The sequence below is a fragment of the Vanellus vanellus genome (genome assembly GCF_965231255.1).
Source record: "Vanellus vanellus genome assembly, chromosome: 1".
Taxonomy (NCBI): domain Eukaryota; kingdom Metazoa; phylum Chordata; class Aves; order Charadriiformes; family Charadriidae; genus Vanellus; species Vanellus vanellus.
In genome coordinates, this window is record NC_138905.1 from 220,511,578 (window position 1) to 220,527,359 (window position 15,782).

Sequence of the window (15,782 nt, forward strand, 5' to 3'; positions counted from 1 at the left end):
GAGTAGGTAACGTGAATGAAGCCATGGAAGCATCTAACCCTTCCACAAGGCTTGGTACAGTCCAAACCCTCCTCTCTAATCCCCTTCAAGATTTTTTTTTTTTTCCTATCAACCCAGTTTCACGTGGGTCACGCTGATCTCATTCAGCATCTTGAGACAAATCTTTTAATAGCCCAGAGACAAGCAGCTTATCACACATCCAGCGACACTGCCAACACCACTGTTCTGAATACCTGCCTGGTTTGGTCAGGGTGGTTTGGGAGAGCTATGGGTTCCTGCTTGCCTTACCTTCACCTGCTACCTCCAGCCTTCTTCCAAATACCTAGGCTGATTCAGTAAGATAAGCACACAACTTCTTGCTTGAGCCTGCCAAGGGCTCCTAAATTTGATCAGCACATCCAAGAAAGAACCAAAACATAGCCAAGGACGCTTTCATGCATGCTTATGGATCCTGAAGTCCAAGGAGATGCTGGAGTACACAAACCCAAGCACTTGTGGAAGAGGACACCCATGGTCTTCAACATCTCCATCCGTCAAGATGTGTCTGGAAAGACCCAAAGGGAAAGCATAGGCTTTCCATGAGGAAGTTCCCATGGTTTGAGAGAGGCAGATTTGTTTAGAGAGTGTGGAGGACAGCAGGGAAATGCCGTTGCCATCACAGCCGTACCTCCATGTGAACCCTCTGTATCTGGAGAGGGCAAAAGGCCATCGCAGCAGTGGGACACTCAAAAGCCTCAAGCACACAAGGTGCAATCTCTCCAAAATCAGGCCCAAGGAAACTTGCCCCACTTGCAATGCAAATAAATGCAGAAAATATAGACTCCAAGGCTGTTTGAGATTTATCTTTTAGCTAACCCATTTAAAAGAGCTTTGACAGATTCTACCAATTTCCACATTAAAAGAAGTGTTTTTCCTCTCATTGGTGACTCATGGGATCACTGTTATCAAGAATCTCTGTATAATTTCAACATCTCCATCTCTTATTAAAATTGCCATCAAGCTGGTTACACTTAAAACTTTGTTAAGCAAATAATTACCTATACCGATTAGGTGAGAACATCGCTGATAACCGGTTATCTCTATTGATATTCTTGTAAGCCTTCTTGTCAATTGTTTCCTTAATTATACTGGAAAATCCTGATTTTCCTTAAGTGCTTTCTAAACAATAGAAGTTAAGCTTTTCCAGAGCAAACCCTCCAGTTCTATACACAAAAAAGAAATCCCTTCTATTGCCCAGCCAGGACTGAAACAATTTAAAGCATTAGAAGGAACTAATCTAAATTCTTGTGACTTTCATAGAGTCTTCATGGTTTTCATCTCAATCTTTTCTATAATACACTGAACTCATCCAAACCAGAGTAATGTAATTTCACTTTCCTCGACTGGGAAGATGGAAATGGAAGAGGGACAATATCCCCATCTGTTTAATAACAAAACAACTCTTAGAGGGATGTTTGCTACAGCCGTTCCCACAGGAGGAAATCTATATGCACACACTGAGCAGTACTTTCCACATTTTGTTGGCCCAGACCCAAAACATCTCAGCTTGCAAGATCAGGATTTCATTTCAAGACAGGAATCATAAGAGAACGCCCCAAAGCCATAAACAGCCTCAACTGCTGAGATGATGCATTTTGGTGGTGGAAGACACCCAAGTAATGGCTGTGATGACCCCCCGATCGCTGAAGACCTCTTGATGACCCAGTGGGGTTACTCCTTCCAACAAACACACTGTTTATGCCCTGCTCTGGAAATTGGGTTGGGGTAGAGGTCTCCCACCCACTTTTCCCAGGCTACAAACATTCTGGTTAATATAGATAACACTGAAGAGTTCCTGCATAAATAAAAGCAGCAGATACATTAAAATGCCACCTGCCATCTAAAATTTTTCCCTGGCAAACAACAACATAAAAAGATAATCTGCAAAGTGTTTGTTGCCATGTGCACATGTATATATAAGCAGTGTTTTGAATGAGAATTGAGGCAGGAAAGCACACATTAGCAAATCACCCTTGTCCTAAAAGCCAAGTGCTGCTGTCCCCATGACAGAAAATAAGGGGGGGGGGGAGACGGGGGGGGGAGAAATTTAAAAAAAATTGAAAGAGATCTACAGGCCATGTTGTGATGTAGAAGAAAATTCTTACACCTCTGAAGAGCAACATAGAGTCATAGGAGGGTTTGGGTTGGAAGCGACCTTGAAGATCATCTACTTACAATGCCCCGCCACAGGGCAGAGACACCTCCCACCAGACCAGGTTGCTCCAAGCCCCGTCCAACCTGGCCTTCAACACCTCCAGGGATGGGGCAGCCACAGCTTCTCTGGGCAACCTGCACCAGGGGCTCACTACCCTCACAGTCAACAGTTTCTTCATCAGATCTCATCTCAATTTCCCCTCTTTCAGTGTCAAACCAACCTCCCTCGTCCCATTACTCCCCACCCTGATCCAGAGTCCCTCCCCAGCTCTCCTGGAGCCCCTTTAGGCACTGGAAGGGGCTCTGAGGTCTCCCTGGAGCCTTCTCTTCCCCAGGCAGAACCCCTCCAACTCTCCCAGCCTGTCCTCCCAGCAGAGGGGCTCCAGCCCTCCCAGCAGCTCCAAGGCCTCCTCTGGCCCCGCTCCACCAGCTCCATGTCTCTCCTGTGCTGAGGCCCCCGAGCTGGAGGCAGCACTGCGGGGGGGTCTCCCCAGAGCAGAGCGCAGCAGAGGGGCACTGTCCCCCTCTCGCGCTGCTGGCCCCACGGCGGGGGATGCAGCCCAGGTTGCCGGGGGCTCACTGGGCTGCCAGCACACATTGCCGGCTCCTGGGGAGCTTCTCACCCACCAACACCCCCAAGTCCTTCTCCTCAGGGCTGCTGTCTGTCCATTCTCCACCCAGCTTGGATTCATGCTTGGGATTGTCCTGACCCACGTGTCTGTACATCACTGTCTCCTCAATGTCTGGTGATGCCAAAACCCTATGACTACATCCCGATCCAGGGAGACAGCCTGCAGAGCCACTTTGATGCACAAAGTGGCAAATGATGACCCAAATACTCAGGATCTGGGTGACGTGTAGCCCCTATGGGTTTGACCTGTTGTTTATTGTTCTTAAGTTTTTCAAAAAATTAACGCTTTGAAACTAGGGCAGCATGTAGTTTGGGGGTTGTACACTTCCAGTTAATGAGAATTCAGACTTCAAAAGATAAACACTTCAAAGGGATTACAAAAGAAAAACTTAGACTTTAATCTCACTAAATAAATAAGCACAGTACATACTAACGCCCTCTGCAATCTAACTTCTTAACATTTTTCACAAACTAAGGGCACACTGGGTGCCTAGCATTTTGAAAAGGGTTGAAGAAGCGGAACAGGACATCGGAAAAACCTGTACAAACTTCGTGCAGATCAGCAACCAAATGCAATCTCTGCTTTCTGCAGAAGCCTTTGCAATAAAACTTTGCAAGTTAGGGCCACAGGACAGCTCTGATAATCCAGTGTGTGCTATAAAGCTGTTGAGAAGAGCCAGGTTCTCTCCTCCCCCACAAGCTAAGAAGCAACCAGTAACAGTCATACAGATCTTTTTAATATTAGTAAGACTGTGCAACGGTTTTTTTTTTTTTTTCCTGTGATGGCAGTGGTGGTGGTAGTCACATGTTGCCTGACTTCAGGGTGTACCTGCACTGGCACATCACGGCAGAGTCCTGCCCTACAAGCATGCCCTCAAGGAGATGGATCACAGCATGTGGCAAACTTAGTCTTGGTAAGAGAATTCCCCGATTAGTTCAATTTCTACCTAAATAGCAGTTTGCATCTACACAGCCTTAAAAGACAGCAGGAATAAGGTTCTGCAATAACCCCAGGTGACAACTATGAAGTCCAAGACAAAGATGAAGCTACTTTGTTTTGGCAAATGCCACTAGGGACGGACAAGGCACAGACATTCCAGTTCATGGTCAGTTCAGATTCTTCTTAGACATACACACGGAAATGTAGACCCAACTGACAACCGATGAGAGTTGACAAATACGTCCAAGGAGCCCCATGAGCTGTGCCCGCCTGGTTTTTAAGCAACTTTTCACTGGAAACCAGTCCAACAAGTTCATGAGTTCTCCTTCATGCTCAGAAATTAGAAAGCCAACAAAAAGCTGGACATAGATAGAAAAGTGGTGGGGAGGCTTCACACATTTACCTGGGATGTGGTCTTGCCTAGACACATCTCCAGAATCAGAGAAGCAAGCTGTAATGGGCACCAAAGATTTCTGCACAAAGGAGACTAAAGTCACTTCAGACTACAAAATAAACAGGTGATAAGACATCCAACATCTCCCAGGCTTACCTAGTTGGAAAAATCCGAGAAGGTGATGTTGTTCAGAGTTCAATGGTTGATTTTCTAAAGCACAACAGTTCTGAGAGCAGACTAATGCAGCAGAGACCATCTTCCCAAGCCGCTGCTTCATGGTGAGATCCGAGTGGCCAAAACATGAACCCAAGCAGGAAGCTTTTCCTGCTGTGGGGGTAGTTCCTGTGCAATAAACCTCCGTGGCTCACCAAGAGAGATCTCAAAACACAGCTTCCCTTTTGCCACCTTTGGCTCATCTCCTCTACGCTACTCTGTATTTTTAACAAGCCCTGTGAGCGCTATCTCCCACACCTCCACTATTCTTAGAAATAAATAAATAAATGTAAAAAAAAGTCAGGTGAAACCACAAGCAGGTTCTGAAGTTACTGGAAGAAGCAGGCAAAACGCAGCTGGGACACGAGGACTTTTCATTAAGAGGAAAGACGGGATACTTCTGGTCCCCTCTGCCAAAGACCTCCTGGCAACCCAAGTATGAAAAGAGTTTGTTCTTCTGAGCACTGGAGAGGGGCAACAACTCATGAACTGCTCACATCTACAAGTCTAATGAGGTTCTTGGCTTTTAGAAGTAGCAAAGAGAAGCTTTAAGCAGCCCAAGAGTTGTAAAACCCTGTTCTTCCTGGCAGAGAAAGTCTACCCTTAGCCACTCCGGAAAGAGATGGTTGGGGGAGTCAAAAGTACCCAAACAAGCCAGAAAAATGCATTAAATGACATGGGTAGAGCTGATCCCACCATAGGGGATCTGGTGGATCTGTCAAAAGTCTGCTTCCATCACTCTGAGTCTATGTCATAGGGGAGGCCCAAGTTGGGGTGCCCGTAAGAGGACATCTCCTGTGCTTGACACATCAGGCAAGATAGACTAGTGTTCAGCATGCACAGAAAGATTTATGTTACAGCAATGGAACAATTATGAATTCAGTTGTAAGCAAAGCTAAAAGGGAGTTAAAAAAAAAAAAAAGAAAAAAGAAAAAAGGCTTATAGACACATTTCCTTTATATAGCACTTTCTAGCTGAGAAAAGTTAAGAGTCTCAGTCTTGCATCAGGGTCACTGACCACAGTTAGAAATACAAACAGTTTTATGGGCGGCCCAACCTCCGCACAATCTTTACACCGTGAGAGAGTATACCCCAACCCTACGGAGCCAACACTCTGCTAACTTCCAAGCCAGAAATTGCCAGGAAACCAGTGGACTTTAGCAGACACCAAGTTTGTTTTACTGCCCAAAAACCAAGCCAACTAGACTTTCCAAGAAGGCCTCGCCAGTATTGCTTTGAAGGAGCTGCTTGGTGGCATCCAGGAGGACCAAACAGAAAAAGGTCACAGCGTGCTCTTTTTTGTCCCTCAGCAAGATGGGCTTGGCACATTGAGAAGTTCAGCCAGGCACCAGGAGGTGCTGATGGGTTAAATCGTAAGAGTGATGACTACACCGTAGTGCTGCTCATAATGAGGGCTCTGAAACCCTTAGCCAGATCAACCAGAAGAGATCCCAGTCACTTTGCTAAAGTTTTCCTGCATTCAAGTAGTATTCCGGCTAGCGGGGAAGGTGGTGTTTGGAAAGAGGGAGGGAGCATCCACGAGATAGTCAGGAGTTTCCATGGTACAACAGCCAACTGTTTATGCCACTGCTGGTAAATGGTGGAGAGACCACAGGGAGGAACCTCTGGGTTACAGCCAGCAGCAACCACAGAAAGAGTTTGGGTGCAGAGGGCACAGTCCTAAATGCACACAAGTGCCTCTGACTTCCCCAGACACGTACTAGCACAGCGACTCCAGCACATGGCTGGTCTGGGACCATCAGCTCTGCCAGGGAGGAAGATATGCAGATCACACTAAAAGTCAGCACAGCGCATCGCTTTGGAGCGGTGGTGTGCACTGCCTTGGCACCATGCCTGGGGGGGGTCACCTTGGGACAGCAGGCCAGAAATATTCAGACCAGCACAAGAACACAGCAGCCCAACAGTTTAAAAAAAAAAAAAAAAAGAAAAAAAAACACACACACACACCACACACCAACACACACACAAAGAACAAAATAACAGCTCAACAGTTAAGCTGGGGTGAAACAACACGAGGACCCAGACAGCACCAGGAGCGGGTGTTGATCTTGGCAGAAGACATGGGAAGGAGGTATCTGAGCCACAAAACCAAAGAGACATGGCAGGAAAGCACTGAACAGGTCTGGGAGAAGTTGGAAGGGGAGGGAAGCTGTGTATGACTAGGACACCCCATGTTCAACCTGAGCACAGAGACAGCCCAAGTGAGAGAAGAGAGGAAAAGCCATCAGTGGAAGACGACAAGAAGACCCAGGAAAGCACAGCTAGATATTGAAGAAAACTCTGAAGGGGCTCAAGCACAGACAAGGAATTTAAATATACTTCAGAAATTTAAAAGATGGCATAATATGGGGTTTTGAGCAACCTGGTCTAGTGGGAGATGTCCCTGCCCATGGCAGGGGGGTTGGAACGAGATGATCTTCAAGGTCCCTTCCAACCTAAACCATTCTGTGATCCTATGATTTTTCCTCTCCACAGACTCCAAGAGTTTTCACTAAGCTGCAAATCAAGAGTTTACATCAAACCTTATCCATTTCCAGCATGTGTTTTGGCTGAGGAATTAAGTGGAAACAGAACTGGTCTTGAACATGCACACCCTGACAAGCAGTTTCCTTTACAGACAAGCTTTTCTCCCCCCTCCCCTATTACCCTTTCCTACACACGCCCCTGAAGAGTCTGCCATAATCACATGTGAATTGTATTAGCTGGCCCTCCAAGGGGCAGTTTAATCTTCTCTGGAAGGTGTGAGCAGCTAAAGCAGAAGCCTGTCCAACACGTAGAGGGCTTGTCGTCTGCTTTCCCTACGACACGTTCCCTACTGCACTGCTGAAAATTTGGTTCATGCCAGCAGGAAAAGGAGAGAGAACTGCATGGACCATGCCAATAGCACTCATCTGAGAATGAGCAAAATGCCTCCACACCCACTGCACTTTAATTGAAACAGTAAGGGGGGGACGGGACGGGGACCAGCAAGATTCATTTTACAATCAATACTCTGCACGTCTGCTGTGCAACTGCTATCCAGAGAATTAAGCATGAATGTCTCTGGCTTAATGAGAGGTGGAAAGTCCTAGTTAAATGGATTACAAGCTCTTTATTTCCTATGATTGATTCCTTCCATACGGCTGTGAGAAACATTCTTCAAAAAAAAAAAAAAATGTTCTTAAGCAGTATTTAGAAGCTAAATCAGCAGAGGAGCAAACTTGCTTTCACGTACTTGCTGCTCCCTGCCTCCCATTCTGCACGCAACCGACACGTGCAGCACCGGAACACCCTCACCGGTCACATCGCCAACAAGACCTGCACGCACAAGACCTATTCCCTCCACATCTTCCAAAGTGTCATTTCTGCTTCCATTTCCAAAGCAAACATTCGCTGCTCCGTAGCGGTTAGCTGCTCCTCTGTAGCTCCCTTGTTCTACACGCCAAATACTGTTTTGGCTTCCTACACCAAGATCACGTAAATTAATTTGATAAGACTCTAATCGCACAACAAACTCCTTCCCGCTACAAACACGCTGCATGCACTGTGGCCAAAGTAATCAAAAGAGAAGACAGTCAGCAGGATCTGGTGACATGAAAGGCTCACAAGAAGTCAACTCCGTCTCCCTGATTTTGCAGAGCTTCTGGCTCTAGCACTTTTTGTTTCCTTCTCGTTGCAAGTGGACTGATTTGGAGCAATCAAGACACACCGTCTGACACTGGAAAGGTCTTATAGGTATTTACTTTTGGATAGAGCGCTCTAAAAAAAACCATGAGCTAACTGATGAAGCCCAGGAGAGTTCAACAAGCACAGACGGCCTGGATTAGGAGATGAATACGGGATTGTTGACTGATCTTTGTAATATAGGAGTGGAGTGGGAAATACCAAAGTTCTCAGCAAAAACAAGAGCATGAAAGCACGCGATATAAAGAAACAATGGGAGCTGCTGCCTCATACCTTGGAATGTCAGGTGCAATGTGAGCTCTGAAAGCAGCTTGAAAGGTTCACGGATGACACACGCACCACATCTCTCAAACCTGAAGATACCACTTCTGACTCCGGAAGGCTCTTTGTGCTAGGGGTATCTCTGAAAGGTTGCACAAGGTCCATCCTTGGAGGTTTTCAAGACCTGTCTCAACAAAGCTCCGAGTAACCTAGCCTGAGCTCAGCATTGACCCTGCTTTGAGGGGGTGAGACAGAGCAGAGCCCTCATGAGGTCCCCTCCCATCCAAGGGAGCCAATGGATCCAAGATTAAACAAAATATCAAGTGCCAGCCCCCACAGGAGCCTCAACTTCCAGAATGACATACAGGTTTTTCAAGCGAGCAGCTACAGCACATCCTGGAAGCCTTCCTCAAAGTGACTCCAAATTTAACCTGTTGCCCACCCCCCCAGCTATTCCAGTCTGTGATAAAATAATCCCCTTCTGACGAGTCAGGAGGGCACACTCGCCCAACTGGCTGTTTCCATTTCATCACCTCCACTGCAGCTTTCTGCTCACTTGAAAAACACGGAAACTAAAACACTATCAGAAAAATGAGATATTCGCACACCCCATCCCCTCCCGCCATCCTTATTTTGGTATTTTGGCTTCTGGCAGAGCAAGGGCTGACATCCAGTTTGCTCCTCTTCTGCTTGAAAAATGCTCAATAAAGCACGAGTTTGCCTCGCGTTCCGAAAGCTTCTTTCCAGTTATTACTGAATTCTTTCCAGTTCTGCGTAAATCAGTCTGCTCAATGCAAGGAGACAGATGTGACAGTTTCCCTCCCAGAGGATTTACAAGCTCAACCTAGACACCGCATGGTGAATGAAAATTGCATCTAAAGAAACAAGTGGGTAACGAAAGACAGGTTACAACCACGCCATCACACAGTTATGCAACGCCAGGTAAACATTTTCTTGACTGCTGATGTGTGTATTCTTTCAAAACCTGGGAGATGATCTTTAGGAAAGACATGAATAAGGACACAGTGATGTTACTGTTCGCAGCAGCAACATAAATCTTTCAGAAGGGAATTTTCTCAATTGACTTGGCAAGCGGTTGCGACGTTCTCAAACGCTCCTCGCTTTCCTAAGAGCATCTCAAAAAGCTGGTCAAGGTCATTCCGACTCTGACATTAGAAATGACACATCAAGGGAAGAGGAGCGAGGGTGAAGTCAGGAAGGAAACCGTCCTTCCATCCGCAGGGTGTCTCCCAGAGTTAACAGAGGGCATTCATAGTAATTTCCAACCCATGCCTGGAGAGTCCTGTTCTAATAAAAACAAAACTCCATCTGCCAGTTACATCAGCTACTATCTTGTTTTCCTGATGGAAAGGACCAGTCATGAGGGATTCACAAACTCATTTACTGATGCAAATCCAAGACCTATTAGCCAAAGTGCTTTCAATCATTTCTGAGGACTTTTAAAACAACAAGCATTAACCCAGTCCATTCCGTGCCCTCCTCGGCATCATTGACGCTCTTCCAGACAGTTACCAGTGGTACCACTACTCAGCACATTATCAACAGTGATGTGCAAACCGGCATATTGAAGATAATCATTATTAGAGTGAAACAATGACATCTGCAGCAAACTGCCTTCACAGCATGGCAGCCATCTTCCCTCCACCCCACCTCCAGTGGAACTCTACACAAAGCTAAATAGGAGTTATTTGGATAGTCAGTAAATCACGAAGAATAAGGGTAACCCTGTAACGTGCCTAATGCTGAGCATTGCTGCCCATCCTTACAGCCATTTCTACATCCTTTCCCCTCCTCATTCACAATTGACGTCGGTCAAATATCCGGAGCAAACCATGGCCAGGTTACAACGAGCCGTGGCGCCTGGGATGCTGGCCCGAAGCTCTCCATCTGGCGCGCTTCAAAGCGCTAATGCCCATTTAGGTCATTGCTCATGATCCTCAGCCTCATGCTACAGAGAACACGGTTTGGAGGCAAGACCCCAAGTGGTCCATTAATACCTAGCTATGTAGTTTGGTGGGAATTGCTTCCAGCCCGGAGCAGCTTAGCTGAACATCTGGAGCAGCTAAGCAGCAAGTCCCACGGGATCCCAGAGGCCAGGATGCAACAGCACCAGTATTTCTCTTCCCTTCCCTGTAAAACACTGAGCTTTCTAGGAAAAGGCATCAGAAATAGGAAAGGCTGAAAGTTCATTTTTTCCTTAAGTAGCTCTGTGACACTGCAGCAGTGAAGAGAAAATGAAGAATACCCAGCAGATTTTTAGCAGGGCAGAGTGCTCAGCGTCACAGACTAAAGATCAGTTACGCAAAGATTCAGTCAGCGCTAATAAGGCTGACCACGGGGAACACGTGTTCATTCAACAAGATGACCTTTCCTTTCCTACCTAGAAAGACACAAACGTCACAACAGAGACACGGGCACTGCTCAAGGCAGACCTTTCAGCACCAGACAAGAAGAAAAAAAACCCAAAAATATGAAAAGGCTTCCTGCACATCTTTTGATGAGCCATCCTTACGCAAGCATCAAGGACGCAGGAGAAACACATGGTAGTCTTCAAGGCTACGCTTCCTCTGAAGACAGGAGCGCCTGACCCAGGTGGGTCAGGCACTGCACACATCTTGAATACAGCCCAAAAAGCAGCTACATTCCAGGAAAGCAAAAAAAGGACTTTCTGGAGCGCAGAACTCCCACAGAAAAGCATTTTTTTTTTATTACTATTCTCATACACACACGCGCACCTCCCCCAGGGTTTATTTATTTAGAGGTTCCCAGGAAAAAAATCAGCCGATGTGACTTGAAAGGGCAAGCCAGCTGTACACAAACACAGCATTTCCAGGATTAAAAGGATTTCAATTCAGCCTACTTCACTTCACTTCCAGTAAGCCACTTGGGGATTTCATCTTGAGTCAATTCAGATTAAGAGCCTGTCTCGCTAGGAACACTGAGGGAAGCTACTGTCTGCAGAAGACAAGCAGATTTCCTTACACTAGCCAAGAGCTAAAAATATCTTTATTTTCAGCTTATTTTCCTAAGAAAAAACAGTGTGATTGCATAAGTGTCTCTGTTCCTATTCTGCCCTACACCCTTCCTTCCCTCCCCAAGCAGCAATGCCCTGGAGCATCAGCCTCTTCCAGCCCATGAAGCGGTTACGCACTGGAGACCTCTCCAAGAGGAGTTGTTGCCGGGTGGGAAAGGACCAAATGAACCTCTCCCCCAAGAGAAGAGCCATTCTAGTCCAGCCCACCATCACTGGTCAGCATGTAGAGCTGGAGGCACGAAGGGATGGAAGTGGGAAGAGTAAAGATTTGAAATAATTCCCAAAGAAACTAGACCTCCTTTGCTCTTGGGTCAACTTTATTTTGGTTAAGAAGTAAGACATTGAGAGCACTTCCCATTAAACAACTTGCTGGACGGGTGGCCAAGCTGATTTCTGCCACCTTCTTGAACGTACTGAAAAGGTCCTGAAAAAAATGCTGCCATAGTCATCAAATTAAGAGAAAGCACCAAGTACCCCAAACCAGCATCTCTGCAGGTGTGAATTCAGGAAGAAATTTCAAGATTAGGCTTTATCAGCATTAGAAGCGAACCAAAAAAAAAAAAAAAAAAAAAACCAACACAAAAAAACACCACACACACCAACCAAACTAAACAAAAAAAGACCATCAGTAAGACCTTTCTGTTGTTGGAATGGTTAGTACATATCACTGAAACTCAAGGGCAAATCAATATAAAAATTACTGTTCCCTGCATGAGCACACCTGAGTTCAAAGCCACCAGTGTCCAGAATAGATAAACCAGAAGAGCCTTAATTCCAAAGGAAAAGAGCTGGCCAAGAAGCAAACAAGATGAAAACTATAGAGACTAGAGGGTTTTTTTCCTAAAATAAAAAAAATAATAAAAAAATATATTTATATATATATACATATATAGTAACTTCCAGACTAGAGAAGTACATATGGAAGTAGAAAAGAGGAGACTATTTCTCTCTCTGCCATATGAGAGACTGTAGTGGAAGGCTGCAGAGAGCATTTCTCAACTGGGTCACTGGTCAGACTGGAGAAGGGGAGAGGAACATGGAATTAGGAGTCAGACAGAGGTGTAAATACCAGGGGGGCTGTGCCCGACGGTGCAAGTACGGACTGACAGGGAGAGGAGTATCTATTTTACACAGTGAGGAAGAGGAGGAGGAAGAATCCCAGCTCACCACTGAGGCTTCAGGCCACTAACGGGAAGACATGCAGCAGGAAAACACAAAGATCGCATTTAGCGGGAATTAATTTATTCAGATTTGCACAAGGCTGTAACATAAAATATCCATCATTAACAGGGTAAGGAGCTACCTGAGGGGCTGGGGGAATAAAAAAAAAAAAAAAAAAATCAACAAGAACAATAATTTTTACAGACCATTGTTTGTACCAAGTTCACAAAATGCCCCTCAAGCACCCTCCAAGCCAACAAACCTTCCTCTCAAAGTATTCCAGGGCAAGAAACTCCTGAGATCAATCACTGTCCCGGTCCTTACAGGGTGTTTATAGGGCCTAACACAATCATTTCATTTATAAAAACGGCCAGGATCCTCCTAGTCCTCCAGGGCTCACTGAAAGCAGAAGGCAGAAGGATCTGCACTGGCGTAACAAGTTAGCAGGTTAATCTATCAACAATAAGAAAGAAAGAGAGAAATCGGGGGGGGAGGGGGAAGCGTGCTTCATGTCTTTGTTCCCAAATCTGGCAATCTAGCTGTTTCTGCATGTCTTAAGAACTATTTTCATCTGAAAACAGGGAACCTGGCATGAATGCTCAACCAGCTTCATGGAATCATATAGTCCTGGAATCATAGAATTGTTGTGGCTGGAAGAGACCTTGAAGATCATCAAGTCCAACCATTACCTAACTCTGCTGGGCCCACTTCTAAACCCTGTCCCTGAGCACCATATCTAGATGGCTTTTAAATACATCCAAGGATGGCAATTCAACCACTTCCCTGAGCAGCCTGTGCCAGTCTTTGATAGCCCTTTCAGAGAAGGAGTTTTTCCTCATGTCTAATCTAAACCTCCCCTGGCACAACTTGATGCCATTTCTTCTTGTCCTGTCAATTGTAACTTGTGAGAAGAGACCAACGTGCACCTCTCTACACCCTCCTTTCAGGGAGCTGTAGAGAGCGAGGAGGTCTCCCCTCAGCCTCCTTTTTTTCAGACTAAACAACCCCAAGTCCCTCAGCCGCTCATAAGACTTATTGTCAAGACCCCTCACCAGCTCCGTTGCCCTTCTCTGGACACACTCCAACACCTCAGTGTCTTTCCTGTAGTGATGGGCCCAACACTGAACACAGCACTTGAGGTGAGGCCTCACCAGTGCTCAGTACAGTGGGACAGTCACTTCTCTAGTCCTGCTGGCCACACTATTCCTGATACAGGCCAGGATGTCTTTAGCCTTCTTGGCCATCTGGGCACACTGCTGGCTCATTTTCAGTCAGCTGTTGACCAACACCCCCACGTCCTTCTCCACCAGACAGCTTTCCAGCCACTCCACCCCAAGCCTGTAGCATCCATGGGATGGTTGTGGCCCAAGTGCAGGACCCAGCACTTGGCCTTGGTGGAGCTCATACTATTGGCCTCAGCCCATCGATCCACCCTGTCCAGGTGCCTCCGAAGAGCCCTCCTACCCTCATCACCGCAGGTGTTTCAGACCTCCAGTTTCTCCTCTGTCCATGACATGTGAGCATCATGGTCTAGGTAAGGCATGGGAGATACAAGAGCTTCCACACTGCTTGCCAGAACTAGAAGACTTTACTTTCCCAGCTAAGACACAGTTTATAAACCAACAAGGGTATCTTCACATCAAGATTACAGTCCAGCTGACACACGATAGTAAGTCTGTCTGGCTCATGGTTGACTTGACAGTCACTTGAATTTCTCTGTCAATCTCCAGCAGACCATTATCTCCAACAGGTCCTTCTTCATTCCCAGTAGCATTTTTTGATTCTGTGGACTTATCAGCAATATGTTTGGGTTGGCTTTTTTTTTTTTTTCTTTCTTCCCCCATCGCAGCTATCTCTTAAGCTGGTTTAGGAATAGTTATGTAAGAGTCCTTCTGGGTTACAATGGGAAAGAAGCATTTTCTTGTCTGACCTGAATTCTGGCATTATTAGCACATCTTCCAGATCTCTATCAGCCCCAGCCTTACCGAAACTACTCATTTCAGAGGTGTAAAACAAACCATATAGCTCCTCCACATTAAAGTATTTTAGGTATTAGACCACAGAGCACTATCCTAAACCGACAGCGACTGTTTCTCCTGAAAAGGCACTGATTGGAATGACTGCAAAACAACACCTGAAGTTGTCTCTTCCCTTTTCCAACATGGTCAAGCCACAGCTCAGCAATAATGTCAATCTACTTTCAGAAGCTCTTAAGCCAAGCAAGCTGAGAAGAAAAAATAAATAAATAAATAAATAAATATGCATCTTCAAGTCAGCAAGAAGATAATCAAGAAATCCCAAGGGTTAATCAGGCAGGGATGCCTAATTCATGAAAAATTCACTCTAATCTCTGCACCCACTAAAGCTAGTTGAGTTAAACTAGTTATCTTCCTGGGCTCTTCTAAGCCCATAGGTGTCAAGTGAGAGATGTGAATCAAACTTTGCATATTCTTCTTGACCTCTCAAGGTGAACCACTGATTTTATTACTTTTATTTCAAAGCAGGCCAAAAGAAATTTAAACAACTGCTAGGAAAAAAAAAATCTCCTTTTCTAGCCAAAACCACACTTGATTTATTTATAATTTTTTTTTAATTGTTGTAAATTGCGTATCAGACACAGGAGACACGGATCCCTTGGCTCACACTCTCCTGTGTGATACAGGGTGGGGTTGTGGTGGTTCCTGCTCATCTAGCAGTGCTTTTGGAGCCAGCGTACGCATCCTGCAACATCATACCAGGTTATGGCAACTCAGAACATTCAGCTACCGGGGGTATTTGATCAACTTGCTTTTCAGATGATTTCACAGCTGACCTGAGCAAGTGGTTGGACTAGATGACCTCCCGAGCTCCCTCCCAAGCTGAACTATTTATTCTATAATTTTATATTTATGTGCAGAAATAACTTTCTTCAAGGAACGTAAGACTCCGACCCAAAACCCAGGCTTCGCATTCCAGTAAGTTCTCAGAAATTGCTTGACGGCAAATTACAGAGGAACACTTTATTCTGCAGACCGCTCCATCAGAGCTGGGCTTACAAACCCACTTGAGCTCAGAGGAGCATCTAGCTCTCAGCACCCAAAATCTGCCCTTACAAGGTAGCCAGAATCCAAGTTTCCTTGGAGGAAGAGCACTCACACAGAAGAGAAGCTGAGTCAAAAGCATTCAACTCCTTTAGAGCATCAATTGGGAACACTGGTGCCCTATAGCTCTGGATACATGCTTGTGAGCCTTTCTTTCCTTACCTCATCAA